The sequence below is a fragment of the Buteo buteo genome, chromosome 4 (assembly GCF_964188355.1).
Source record: "Buteo buteo chromosome 4, bButBut1.hap1.1, whole genome shotgun sequence".
Taxonomy (NCBI): Eukaryota; Metazoa; Chordata; class Aves; order Accipitriformes; family Accipitridae; genus Buteo; species Buteo buteo.
Genome location: NC_134174.1, coordinates 50199280 through 50214185, shown reverse-complemented (window position 1 = coordinate 50214185; position 14906 = coordinate 50199280). Strand labels below are relative to the sequence as shown.

Sequence of the window (14906 nt, the reverse complement as noted above, 5' to 3'; positions counted from 1 at the left end):
GAGCAGCCCTGTTTCAAATGAAGACAAACCATCTTCTTTTCAGAAGTGAGTTTTTTGTGTGAACTCAGTTTTTACTTTCTGGTCATTGTCTCATCTAATAATAAAATTAATCAATATCATAACTGCTAGAATTAGTCTTGGATTACACTATGCCTTTCAAAAACTGTCAGCCCAATAAACAGAGAAATAATACGAAGAATAGAAAACATCTTGAGATCACTGACTGTATCCAGAGAAAGTCAGTGCTTTCATTACTGTTAGGGTCTAAAGAAGAAAGGACGCTGCAAGTGAACCCTATCTGCTGTTAGCAAAGTACGGTTATTGCAGAATCTATGCTGTATCAATTAAAAAGTGATTACTAACCCATAAGGTTGCCAGAAAACATGAAGCGCACCATCAGGATGCAAAAGGCATTGCAGTGACATGTGGTATGAAAATAGTGTCAGGAGGAACCCTTTCTCTAACACCACCAGAAACTATCATCTGATGCAAAAGAAGGTTTTGTTTGTAACCAGGTATGGCTACTGGTTGTGGGTTAAGGATACTTATGTATCAGATCAATAATTTCATTGTACATGTGCAAAGGTGCATCCACTCCCCAGATGAAATCCAGGTGTGCCCATTCAGGAATCCTCTTGTGATAGATAAGCCTCTTAATCTGAGACAGTAAAACGGCTGCATCCTTGGGATCTGCGAGCAAGTCTTGTTCCCCAGTCCATACCGCAGTTGGTACAGTCAACTCTTCTATGTTGTAGAGAGGAGGAGTAGCCTGGAAAACATGAAGCAGTACAGGAATGAATGTCCAGGAAAGCACAGCAACCTTTAAACATGCATTTGGGGTTTTCTTCTGTCACTGTTCGAAGTAGAGGTGCCTAAACCAAACGAAGAAAGTCGCTTTGCTTGCCTTTTCTGTCTGTGCTTGCAGGCGTGACACATCTGATAGCACAGCCAAAGGAAAAATGCCTCCTGAGTTGACAAAGAATTACTGTTGGGTCTTTGCCCTCTCAGAGGAATTCATAGGGCAAGAACCTGGAACAAGACAGAAAATGTCAGGATGCCTCTGGATAAACCCCCATCTTGGTCCTTTTGGAGTACTGGTCAGTCGCGGAAGACATATATGGTCTAGTTAGGAAACATAGGAAAAGGATGAAAAGGAGCATGGAGTGGCTTCTGTAGGAGAAAAGTAGCTTAGGACTCCTGAGTTCAGAAAACAGAGGCCAGAGCAGGGACAGGAGACAGGCTTATACAATCACGAATTGTATGAAGACAGAGCACAGGAAGTAATTATCCCATTACTTCTCATAGCACAAAACCTAGAAGGCATCCAGTGACTTTCCAGGGGCAAGCAAATTCAAGACAAACCAAAGGAAGTTGCATTTCATGCAAGCCATCATTAAAACATGTAACTCATAATGATAGGCTGCTGTGGAGACCTAAAGAGTAGGAAGGTCAAGGATGGGATTAGAGTCTTGAATGGAGGAGAGATTCCTCAGGGACTTCTTGAGGACAAAGTTCTTTTCTCTCTGGCTGACAGAATCTAGGGTTAGCTACTAGCTCTCCAGTTGCCCTCTTACTAATAATATTTCCCTGAACTCTCATATATTGGCAACTGTTTCAATCACATTAGTAGGCAAGATGCCTCTTTGGTCCTATCTACTAGATGTACTGTTCTTTTTCAAAATTAATTTTCTATCTTTCTTGCCCTTACTTACTCTTATTCTTATTGATCATTTAATTGAAAAGTTTTGGTCTTCCCCTCTCTCTCCTTTTTATTTTAAAAATTTATTATTGCCATTAGTGCTTGCATGCTTTCTCTGTTGAATTCCAAACTGGAAAGTAGTAATACTTTCATCTACTTGTATTCTGAAAATGTGTCTCCTACTACATCCTTGCTCTCTTCCTGTGTGCTTCTGTGTTGTCCAAGGGTGATAATACTGTTTCACCAAAATATACCTGTTGGTATTTTCCCATGTTCTTCTTTGAACTGCCCCAGTCATAAGCTTGTAACTTCCCCGAATGGGCCTCCTAAAAGGATGAACAAGAAAAGGGTAGTTACAAAGCCATCATTCAGGAAGTTTGTGGGTTCTTCCCTGCTGAGCCTCTGACTCCCATCTAAAGGCTCAGTGGAAGTTCTTCTAAGTGCTACGAAAGAGCCAACAGTTAATTAATTAAAAGTCTCAATCAGTGAAAAGGAGTCAAATGTTTTTGTCAGCACCAAGAAAATTGTGGCTCCGGCGGAAAGACCCAGGGATGCTCTTGCAGGCAATTTGTTCTAGTTTGTAAAATTGCTATTAACAACTGACTCCAGGAAGTTCCCCTCCCTGCTGCTGCTGTGTCTTCTTCTGACAGCCATGTTGCCATCACTCAGCTCTGTGAGTGGCTCTTTATGTTTCCTCTTCCCTCTCTGGTTTGAATACAGAAGTCACCATTTCTAGTTCTTCCCTTGTGCTCCTTGGCTTTCCCTGCAGCAGGGGTTGTTACTACTGTGAGAGAGACCATCAATGGGTCTTAATATTGAAGGTAAGGTGTCTGTTAACTCCTTTAATAGTAATAACAGCAATGACAACAAAGGCTTAGGAGTATTACTCCTGCAAGTTTGTACTTTCCAGTCTGTGCCTAGGTGCTGCATTAAACCTAAGTCAATTTGGAGAGCTCCCCCCCCGTGCCTTTGTAACTCTTTTTCTTTACACGTGTAGGCCATGGTTGCAAAACCAACTCAATCAAATCTAATGCTTTGTGTAAATTCACAGCCAAAAGTATTGTTTGATTTTCAGGAAATGCCTGCACAGATGTCACTTACACATATCGATGTGTTTGCTGTACTGAAAAATGCATTAACGTTCTTGCAAGCTCACTGTGCTCACAGCTGCTTCCTGCTCTGCTCCAGAGTCTGCAGTGCTGCCAGGAAACCTGCCTTGCATGCAGCAGCTTCTGTGACTAAGCCCAGATTTCACGAATCCTGAAAGTGTGAGCCCAAAGACAGAAAGGCAACTTCCATCAGCACTGCTGCTGAGGATGTACTGTGATAGTACCTTGTAAGGAAGGGATATAACAAGCCTACTAAACAAAGAGTTTCTTATTTATAGTTCTACTGCTGTCCTGACACTGAGACCTTTGAAAGCAAGAGATGGAAATACAAGGGCTTTTACTAGTAATATTTAGTATTTTACAAAGCAGCCTATGTCTTACTCATTTCTTGACGGCACATTGGAAACATACCTAATTTCTCAAGGTAAGCTCTGTACAGAACTGTGGACATAATATATAAAAGGTACTGGATATACAATAAGAAGAGTGATATATACATCTGCACACACAGCATCCAGCATACATGTTTTTACACAAATACAGCATTTCATTGTTGGCTTCAAATGTGCCTGTATCACATACGGTATTTCTATACTGCTGGCAAAAGAAGGGTCAATGAAAAATAGTGTTTTGAATTGAGATTTCAATTGTAAAGAAGTTGCATGTGTTTCCAAGAAGTTAGCAATGGCTTCACAGCAGGATATCAACTCTATCCACTCTACCTTTCAGCCAGAGGTGATTACCTATTTTTGCTTCCAGGAGTTTACTAGTACCTGACTCCAGTGGACTATGTTCTGCACAGAAGTTCCAGCGGGGGTTTGTGCAATATACACATCCATTCAGTTCTGAAAGAAAATATTCAGTGAGTATTCTCTTCCTCCCTTCTATTCAGACGTACATCAAAACACCCGCCACAGCAGTGTCATGTATCAATAAAACCAACAGAAATTGGAGTGGCATGATTGGAGACCCCCTCAGAGTTACTCCAGATGTGGCGATGTGACAGGTTTGAAGTAGCACTGAAAGAACAACCCCCAATCAGAAAATTTTCCAGGTTGACTAAGAATCTAAAAGAGTCTACAGGTGGAAAGGATAGAATAGAAAGTCAGCAATTTAGATCCCAGATTAGGTGTTTTTTTCAGGAGTCTGTAACAGATCCTGTGTGAGAGAGGGTTGCTGTTGGACAGAACAACAAAAGGAACTGCAACTGCCTGAGGAATGCACAGCTATTTGAAATAAAACAGAACCTAATCCTGTGAGGGTTTCTTAACAATTTGCTGTGTGATCCTTCCTCAGAGAAGATGCTCTAAGGCATTTTTTGGAAAATGCTGGAGCAAAATCTTCATGCCCAGATGGTCTGACGTACAGCTGTACATAGCATGAGGTGCTCAAGTATGTCTTAAACCCCAGTGTTTGCCAACTCTCTCTCAGGTACCGTGAGGTATCCTCTGTCTCTGAGCACATCCCTGATGATCCACGGCTTAGAGGAGGAGGAGGAGAGGGAATATGTGTGTTCCTTTCTCTGTTGCAAAGAGTTCCTGAAGACATGCAGCAGGTAGGGATTTTATTTCTTATTCCATGGTGTGCCAGCATACTGAAGATCTCCAATGAGACCAGTAGCCACAGTATGAACCAGGAGACAGTGCCCTAGGCGAGGTCTGGCAGAAGGCAGACTGCAGAGTTTTGGGGGGCTTTGAGCGGCTGTTGATTGTAGGGGTGGTTCCAAGTGCTCTTCTGAGGAGTGAGGCAGTGGTCCCCTGCCAGCGATGGGGCAACCAGCAGATATTGCTGTCTGGTAGTGGGGACTGCTCCCTGCAATGTGATGCTGACTCATAGAAATTCAGGATTCACATCACAGGATAGAAGGCAAGTTTTGTGAGCAGAAGCTTAAACTCTCAGGAGAGCTGGTAAGAGTTATACATACCATGTCAATGTTTTTCAGGTTACAGCCACTCAGACTGAAGAAGACACTTCTACAAAGCCTGGCAAAAGCTCGGTGGCTACAGATGGGGACTATTATCCTTCTTAGACATTCAGTTTGGGGAAGGAATTCTCTTTTGCCAAGCAAACCCTGTGAAAAACAAAGGTAACATTCATTTAAGAATGTACATTTGTACATTGTGTTGTTGTTTTTAAAAAGTGTTTGTCCCCTGTTCCTTTCCTCCAGCACTTTCAGTGGTTCTCACTTGCTTTTTCTTCAGTTGCCAGATGATGTTCCCACAAACAAGAAAGAAATTAAATGTTTTCCCATTGCATCAGCCTGCTCAGGCGTTACTCAATTTGTGTTACATCAGTTTTAATGAAGAGATATGTTAAATGTTAACTTCAATTCATATTTTAGCTCTAACCTCGCACATCAGTTGTGGCTTTGTCTACAGGAATCTTGGAAACCTTTGAGGATCTGCATCTCTGTACCTCTCTGGGTGACCTGTCCCAGTGCTGCACTATTGTCCTAGATAAAAAGTTTTTCTTAATGTCCAGTCTGAACTTCCAAAGGCTTCAGTCATAAGGTAAACCTACCCACATGCAAATGAGTAGACTTCATAAGGCCCTATACTTTCTGTTTATCCATTTTAAGAGCTGAACAAACAAGTATATGGTTAAACAGTTGAAACCAAGATATCACATACCCTGAGCAACTTTTTGGGAAGGTAGAGGAGTTTGTTGCTGGGCTTCTAGCATACTTAATACTACTGACAGGTGCCAATGCAAAATAGAGTTTGATTTTCTGAGCCAGCTCTGGCATTGTTGAAAATGCAATGAAACAAAAATTGTGAGAAAACAAAAAAGAGTTAAGAAAATCATCATTTGTACATTAGACTGTTTTCGGTATTTATAAATGTGACTGCAATTTCAAACCTACAAGCAACCTTGTTAGCTGTTCAGAGACTATGGTTCAGCCCAGATTTGTGTGAAATCCCTCTTCTCCATGTGTAACCAGCTTGTAGTTTTATTTCCCTCTTCAGAGAGAAATTTCTTTCTATATTTTGCCTTTGCAGATTTCTTCCAAATGCATTTAAACGTAAGTGCGTACTTCTGATGTACATTCATGCATTTCATATACTATTGGAAGGAACAGTTGTTTTTCTTCCAGTCAATCCAATTTCTTTTTTTTTTTTTTTTGTGTGCGTGTGTGTGTCCTTTCCAAACTGGCCAACTTCTCTTTCTGTACGCTCATTTTCCTGTTTTGTTTATTTTGGTCAACTGACCATCTGCTGTTGGACACACCCGTGCATCTTGGAAAGAAACAATTTGCATGGCCCAAACAATAATTTCCAGTATAATTCTAAGTAAACAGACTTTGAGCAGCAGTGCATTTGGCCCATTATATTTTACTGTATTTATAATAAATGAAAAATGCCTACATGCTGAAAACAGCTTATCTTGTGTTTTTCAAACCTGCAAAGAGTTCATGAAAATCCCAGATACATTCAGTATCTCAAATCATATTTTATTCCTGTTTTCCTGAAAGATTAGTCTGTTGTGTGTAACTTACCGATGATAGTACCTTGTGAATAGCCAATATAGTACAACTTTTCCTGTCCTTTTTTCTCCACAATGAAATTTATTGCTGCTGGGAGATCAAACTTTGCCATCTCATCAAAACTGCAGGCAGGAGATTGAAAGAGAGGCATGCATAAATTAAAAATCCATTTAAATTCACATTTTTATTACAGACTTGTCAGCAAAGAACCAACATGAACCATTTAGTGAATTATTTAGCTGTTTTAGGTTCTGTGTTTTTCTGGCACTGGATATGGAAGATACTACTCAAGGTGTTCTGGGGTATTTTCTCCCTTAACATCAACAGAAGGACTATAACTTCAAGAAGTATGAGGTTGAATTGTAACAGTCTACACAGATGGAACAGGTGGTGATACAGTAACAGAGATCTGTCCATGGAATAACATATTTTACATAATCTGGCGTTAAAGAAAAGGTCTGTTTTTAAATGTTCATTGAAATAAGTGCAAAAATTATTTACGTTTTCTCCTTCTGTGATTTTAGTGTTATTGTAATATACAGACTAGTGTTTCTACATAGCCTCCAAAACTGCCTCCAGAACTAAGGAGTGGCTTGGATATGACCTGTGCAGTTTCCTCTGAGTTGCTCTGCTGCTATATCTCTAGTTTGAAGAACCTTTCCTAGCAGTAATCAGAGGAAAGTAGTCACCACCATTATTAAAGTTTACATGCATGTTTAGGGGCACCTCACCAAAAGTGAATGTAAAGAATGCTTTTTAAAATGTAGCATATGTAAATCCCTGATTTAGTCAGCTTAAATAAATATGTAAGGGTGGGCAATGGAAATGCCCTTCAATGGTTCAGTCTACCTGAAAGCCCAGAATTCATCTTGATCAATGGAATAATCCTGATGTTCTCTGCACCAGCGATTCCCTCTGCTATTTCCCATCCAAACATCAAAGCCAGCATCAGCTAGTATGAAGCCCAAGCAGTTGTTGGGCAGGTTTGTGACCAAGTTACTAGCATCTCCCAATAATCCATGTTGGAGAAATACAGCAGGTTTCAAAGCTGAAAAGCAAATCAGAAACAAAACAACAGTTTATAAAATTTCTTGATTTTCTGGTAGTTCAGGGACTTTACTGTCCCGTATTCAATATTGGGATTTGTTCCTGTACCAACTTAAAGGGAGACAACTAATGATAGGAAAAACCCCTGTCCCTTTCTGTAAAGAAAGAACTTCTTCTAAGCTTCTATAAGGATTTATGGAAAGATCTGCCTGACATCAGCAAAAACTGGCTTGGCACCCTCTGGTCATTGTTTGTATAGCTCTACCGCATTAGCTTGAGATTATCAACACTGATATATAGAATGAAGGTGTGGGATTGTTTGTAGAGGTTTTCTTTACCCAAAATATGAATCAGTCACCGATGTTAATGAGCAGTAAGCAAAAGCAAAGCAAAATTAGAAGCTGGAACATCTTTCTCAAAACAGGCTGATTGGGCAGATTACAGCCTTTACCCTATTTTTCTTTTTTTTAACTTTTACTCATCAACTCTTACTGTGAGGATATATGCTTCATATTATAGTGGATTTTTATTATAAATAGGTATGCTTGACATAAATCATCTTGATCTTGCAGGCTGTTCAGGGAAGCCAGAATTCTCTACTAAAATTTCACTCGTGTATACAAGCTTTGATGGACATTTTACAAATACAAGGTGCCTCTTTCTAGAATGTGCCCTATCTGGGCTGGTTTTGTCTCATGTTAAAGAACTGTACCTGGGTTTCCCTGATTCTGTGTACCATAAGGGATTCTGTTAATGGTAATGATATAACCATCTTCTGTTGTCACTTCATACTCTTCACGGGGGTACCCTTTGTAAGTAATGAGCTCATTCTAGAGGAGAAAGTACAAATCCATTAGCTTGCAGAAATCCATTTTATATATTATATGCATAACATGTTAGAGAGCAGATACAGCTGGGTATTTAGTCTACATATATTAAGCATCTGAATAAAGCAATATCAGATTGGATATTGTAACCCTGGATATTGTAAAACTACAACAGATTTCCTTTATTCTTTGTGTTATATCCAGGATCAACTATTCAGTTAAAATCTGTTATAAAAAACCTGTGCTATACTACTGCCACATAATCACAAGCCCTTGCATTCTGGTGATACAAGAATCACTATAACCTCATAGCAGGAGCTTATGATTCCCACAGCTGAGATGAGGAGCTGCCTGAGCACATGGTCCTGATCTGCTGCAAAGCAAGGTGAAACCAGTTTATTCAAACTATCTTCAGAGAAATCCAGAGAGCTTCACAACTGCGCTTTTTTGAATGGCACATATGCAATGAGTACCACTGAAAAATCCACTACATTATGGAAGAAACAGGATCAGCCACTGCATAGTCACAAGCGAAATCACTAACACAGTCAATCTTAAGCTCTGAAATAAATATTACTTTTAACCTGTAACATACAACCTGTTTTGGTACAAAAGAGGATTGGTTTTTGTAACTTGTACTCAGAGAATTACTCAATGTAATTTGTCATGCAAGACAGAAAACCCAAGATTTTAACAAGTGAGTAAAGACATAAATAAGCTTGCTTGACAAGAGGTGCTCTTCTGAAAAGCTGGCCATTTCTGATCTATGCTGGTCATTCAAAAAAGGAGAAAACATAAACCACTAGTTTTTTAGAGTTGTCTGATGATGAAATGCTGACATTCCAAATGGTCCTTCTTTCAGATAGACGGATAGTGCCAGCAAACTGGTAACTGATATTTAAAAGGAAATTAACTCTGGAGATTTGCTAAGGAAAGGTGTTTGCCTTAATTTCTATCAAACATAAGATGTGCTGTTACACATACAGAAAGAAAAGAGTAGAAGAGAAAGCAGTAGTATATAGCATGATTAGTGAAGATGGATTAAATAAAGGCAGCTTATCTACCTTGTTATATTTCTAACACCTAGAAACCCCCCTGCTGTGAGACATGCATTCCTTCCATCCCCAGGTCACTCTACTGAGCAGCTTACAATATTCATAAATGCTTCGGGATCCACAGCTTTCCTCATTCTTCTGAGTTAAGTAATTCCCTGAAACAAATATGTCATAACAACAAACAGACATATCTTCTCTCTGGATAAAACAGTATATTAATCTGTCAGTAGTCTTGCTCTGCACTTGTAATCCAGGCAGGTTCTGTACTTTTCTGGTGTGGGATGTGCTACTTAATACTGAATGGAGCTAGTATGGTACTCCCTAATTGTTAACTAAATGGAACAAAGCTGACTTTAAACACCTGTCTGAGAGAGTCTGGCAGCAATCTGGATTCTCTGCTAAGATTTGGACCAGGACGTTGCTCTCAAGAAGGGCAAAAGTATCAGTGAATCCAAGAAAAAGAGCAAAGGTTTCAGAGCAATGGATTTCACTCATTCTTTTGAGAAGCAAGTCACTTACATTACCATGCCACACATTTGTTCTGTAGATTAATTAGGAAACATTTCTGGCTAACACTGGAGTTCTTGGGCAACTCGCAACTAAATCAATCATTGTCACAGTGAAGTTTTCAAAGTTGTTGGATAGTTAACTGAAAAAAACAAAGACAACTGAAAACAAATAAATTAAAATATTTATCATTTAATTAAGAGCTTAGGAACATAAATAAAGCACTTACTTAGAGTTGCCTAGCATAATTTATACAAAAACTGATCAATGGCAAGATTTATCCATTCTATAGGTTGAGGACTGAGAAAGGAAAAGAAAGCTTTGCTAAATGTAATGCTAGGTAGAGCCTGAGTGCGGGGACGTCCAGTTTTGTTGAGGAAATAAGGAACAAAACAACCCAACAGGAAACTAACCTGCTTAGATGCACACAGCAGCTCCACAGTCTGTGAACACCTACATACTCTTAGCTCAAAGAAAATGCAGAGTGCTTGAATTAGCATTCTCTCTACACCATACAAATCCCTAGAGTCCATGTCTAAACCTCTGTTGTCCCAGTGATAGATCTCTAAGCTAGACTGAATCAGCCAAAAAATCCATTGCATTTATTGTTTTCCTAGTCAAGAAGACTTTGTAATTTTTTTCCCAAATAATATGAATAGCTTAGTCTTTTCTTATCACAGAACAACAATTTATATTCTAAATTCCTAACACTCCATTCTGATATAATCTGTATCTTGAAAATACTTGGCCCCCTTTGTAGAAAAAGTAACAGACATTTTAAAACTTTTTTTTAACTGAGCTAGCCTCTTTTCTTTTGGTTGAAAGCCACTGCTATCTTATTCCCACACTTGCCATTTTCCCATGCCTCTCCAGTTATCCCAGAGTTACTTAAATTCAGGCTAGGTGCGTCAGGCTACTGGTCTTAGCAGAAAGGAATCTTTCAAGAAATAGGCATTCTTTCACCTATGTGAGTTACAAACAAAACAATGAAATATATTTGTTCTCAAATAATAAAGCAACTCCTCAAGCCCAGGTTTGATACCATCTTTTGCAGCACCCACAAAGCCTTCACCAGTTTTGGGTCGGAGATGAAGTAAAATGTTACCAATCTTGTGCCAGAAATCATGTGTTCGGCTGAGGGACTGAGATGACAGAAGAATGGAAACGCAATTCCTGGCTGTTTGGAAGCAGTGCTGGATAAAGACAGCTGTGAAATGATGGTCATGCACTGTTTTTTCCCTAATCATGCAGCACCTTGACAATAAGCACCTATTTCTTTCCCATTCCTCATTCCTTCTGCTATCACTTTAGCTTTTCCCTAGGGTAGCACCAGAAAGAGGCGACTCCTTTTATTCTCAAACCTCATGCTTTTCATCTCCTTAGCCATCACAGCCATAACAAGGCTCTTCTTACTATCAGAGATTGCTGGATTTTTAAGGAGAATACCAGCCTCTGTGGAGTGGCAGAGCTGGATCAGGAATTTTGAAAACAAATATGTTCATAGATATAGCTTGTCATACCTAATGAAATTGTCAATAAACCTGCAACGATTTTCTCTTTTACTAACAACCTGCCAATTCCAGCTTCTCATGTTGTGTGGAAAGGATGGAAGGAACTCTGAGTCTTTGATACTTCTGTAGATGTTATTGCATGCATTTTTCTTTTATTATTTCAATGCTCATGTTGCTGTTCTGTAATTCTACATTGTTGCAGGAGTGGTTTCAGGACATTTTCCTTTATTCCTATTTCACCTCTAAGATGGACATACAATAAAATGGATATTCCCTAAATGAATAGTTATGTAGCTAGAATGCTTTTCCATAATCTGTATGGACTCAGGAAACATTACCATAACAGCCATTTGTCTCAGTGGTCTCAAGCATACTGGGAATGGACAAATATTGCCCAGCAGTAGAAATTAGGTAGGTCTGAGTAGATTGTTAGGTCTTCAGGATAGTGACCTTTGTGAGGCTCTTCTTTTTGTGGAGTACAAGCATAATGCAGCCATGTTCCCTAACTGGTGTCCTAGCTATTACTATAATACAAACTTCGCAGAAGTATGATTGAGGATTTTATTATTTTTTTGTTTTACCTTGGATATTCTGGTATATTCTGGTGGACTTTGCATTCTGTCCATTACAGCTTGGTATTTTTAAACCGTGAAACTAATTATTCTTTCTTGTTCAGTTCTGCACACTTGTTGCTCCAAAGATTCATTCTGTCTCACAGATTGTAGGTAATTAGGGCCTGGCGGTCGGAAGATCTCGCGTTGTACGGAAAGTTAGAGCCCCTCTCCTAATGACCAATAGTGTTTAATTTACGATGTAAGCAGACGGAAGTGGCGTCGTAAACCAAAGGTATATAACACCGTGTCGACCACTAATAAACGCCATTTGCTGTCCACCACATTGGTGTCCGCAAGCTGATGGACGGGGGTCGCCGTTCCTGAACCAGGTCGCCACGCCTGCATGCCAGGCGACAACAGATACCATTCATCCACACGGAACAGATTAGCTTACACACTGAGATGAACATCTACCAAGGTTTTGAATAGACTTTGATATTTCTATTTATATTATAGCTTCCATACTTTCTTCTTGCAACACTGGCTCTGGTTAGGACCAGAATTATTTAATATATCCTCAGATGTTATTCTCTTTAGTATTTTCAGACCAGAAAGAAATACAAAAGAAAATCTCAGGAGAAGACCAGCTCCTACAAGATTTGCTAGCAGGCCTTCAAAGAGAAGTATAAAGGTCCAAGTTCAGGTTCTGGCAGGGACTTAGGAGAGGAAATGATTTTCAAAGAGCTAGTTTAGAACATGGAAAGTTTTCAAACATTGACTCTCCATATGGGGTGGGGTTTTTTTTGAATCTTCTCTTTATTCCCTGTCATATACTTTAAGATCTTTCATCTTCCCTCTAAGAAAATGAGGTTTTCTCCTTTTTAAAATCTCAGTGTCTTTCAAAGCTCAACATGAATTTCACAAGTGAACTGTTTAAATATGTAGTTGCCTTTGAATACCTCATGCTATTCTAACTCATTAAGAGGTGCTATTAACTCACTGTAAACAAGCCAGCTTCATTCTTTAGTGTAAAGCAATACTTCATTGACAAAAAAAACCTCAATAAAACAATACTGAGTAAAAGGGCAATATATAAATGGCATAATACCATAAATAGCAAACTGGTGGATAAAGTTATCATTGCAGCTTATTGGCAACATGTGCTTGAAGTGTTTGAGGTAGGGAAAGAAGATGAAGAAGGGTGAGCGTTAGGCTGATTTTTATTAAACACAGACATGCACACTCTGTTGTAAGCTGGCAGGTTTCAGGGGAAGTTACTTACACTACAAACAGGTTGTAGAATTCAGTGGAAATGCTTAAGGGTCGAAATGTTACTGTCAGAGGTGTGGCTGCAGCTTCACAAATGTGGTCATATGCAAATGAACTTTAAACTGGTCAGTCTAGGTGCCCTTATATAAGTAAGTGCTTTTGTATAATTTGTTAACTATGTGCTGAGTTTATGCTCTTTGTTCTCCCCATTCCCTCCTGCCTCAGGAATTAAACCTGGCTCTGAAAGTGACTTAAGAATGGAAGATATTTGCAAGCAGCTGAATACAGCAGTTCTTCACGGATCAAATATGTCCTTTTGGCTTCTTCATCCAGCTATTGTATGTAGCTATCAGAAATATTTGGCTATTTTAATTATGTTAAGGAGGGCTTTTAAAAGGAAGGTATGCTTTACTGAGAGACAGACTTGTTTTTGTGCAAGTTGCCAGCCAGTAGTCTCCAAGGGAACACATAGCAGCAAAAACAGAAGGAACCCCTCCGTGCACTCATACGGCTTTAAAAATATTTCATGCCGTAATGGTATAAGTAGTTGTTCCTTGAGAGTGAGCAAAACACGGAAAACTAAGAACAGGGTCTAACAGTGCGTTCTCCACGGCATTCTTGGGACAATACCTGGTTTCTGACAGCGTGGGTGCAACGCCCGCCCTCAGCCACCCCACCCCATGCTATTGCCTTGGCTGGAGCACTGTTGGCTCCCAACACAGGCGTGCTGGGGGTGGGGGGGGGTTAAGGCAGAGCCCCCCTGTACAGCAATGGCCCTTACACCTCCAATGGAGTCCACACACAAAGAGACACAAGTACAAAAGCATAAAGCACTAGTAGAACAGGTGCTGCTTGGGTGAGAGATCCTCCTCAGCTCTGTCAGGCCTGCAAAAATATTCCTGGAGGAAAAGCATCGGCTTGCCTGGAGGATTTCCAGCAACTAGGCTGAGTGGGACAGTATTCTTAAGCAATGAGTGAGGTAGCTCTGAGTTGGCACTTACATAATTATGAATCTTTCATGTGACAAAGGTAAAGTAAGAAGTGTCAAAAGGAAGGGCTCAGGAGGGACAGAGAGGGCTGCATGCCTTCTCTTCTGCTCACACTGCTGACACCTTGCCTGGGAATGTCCCAGGCAGTGCTGCCCTCCTGCCCAGGCCTCAGTCACCCATAAAAGGGGCAACTTGCAAACAAAAAGCTCAGCACCAGCCCCTCTGTTGACCTATCCAAAGGAAACACAATTTCTGAAACCAGAAATAATTTCCACAGTACTTTTTGGCTGATGCTGAAGTTTGTAAAATGTATGCAAGCCAAGATTTCTTCACCTCTGAGGGTGGATGAAGTCTCTGTTGCAATTAATGAGCTTTGCATAACTGCTCAAATTGTTTTGCCCCATAATCCACAGGTAATTCTTTTCATCCGTCTGCTAATTTTGTAGTAATGTATACAGCAGTATTTCCTCACCCCCATATGTAACAACTGTAACTAGGAAAAAAAGGAATTCACACATTTGTATGCACATGTGTGGAAATCTGCATTAAGCACCATTTATTTCTCTTGCACTTGCTGCTAAATGAACGTCTCAGAAGTGTGAACTCAAATCCTCTGCAGAAGAACTGGAACCAGTAAGAGCACGAAGCAGGAGTTACATTCAGTGTGCACCAGTCAGTGCTAGTCAATGTGCCCCAGTCAGTCCTGGTGAGCGTGTGCCATTAAGCACTGGTAAGCATGGACTAATGAATGAGGCTAGGGTTGGGTCAGGCAATTTGCTCTGGTCATTTTGGGTTGGCATCAGCAGGAGCTACCCAGCTATTTTTAAGGATGGGTCAGAGGGTCTGTGGACAGAG

The 14906-nt window shown here is 40.1% G+C and overlaps 1 pseudogene; it reads right to left on the bottom strand.

Moving 5' to 3' along the window:
• Positions 1-535: 535 nt before the first annotated feature.
• LOC142030653 (lipase member M-like) lies at positions 536-10854 on the bottom strand (annotated as a pseudogene).
• Between the last annotated feature and the right edge of the window lie 4052 nt (positions 10855-14906).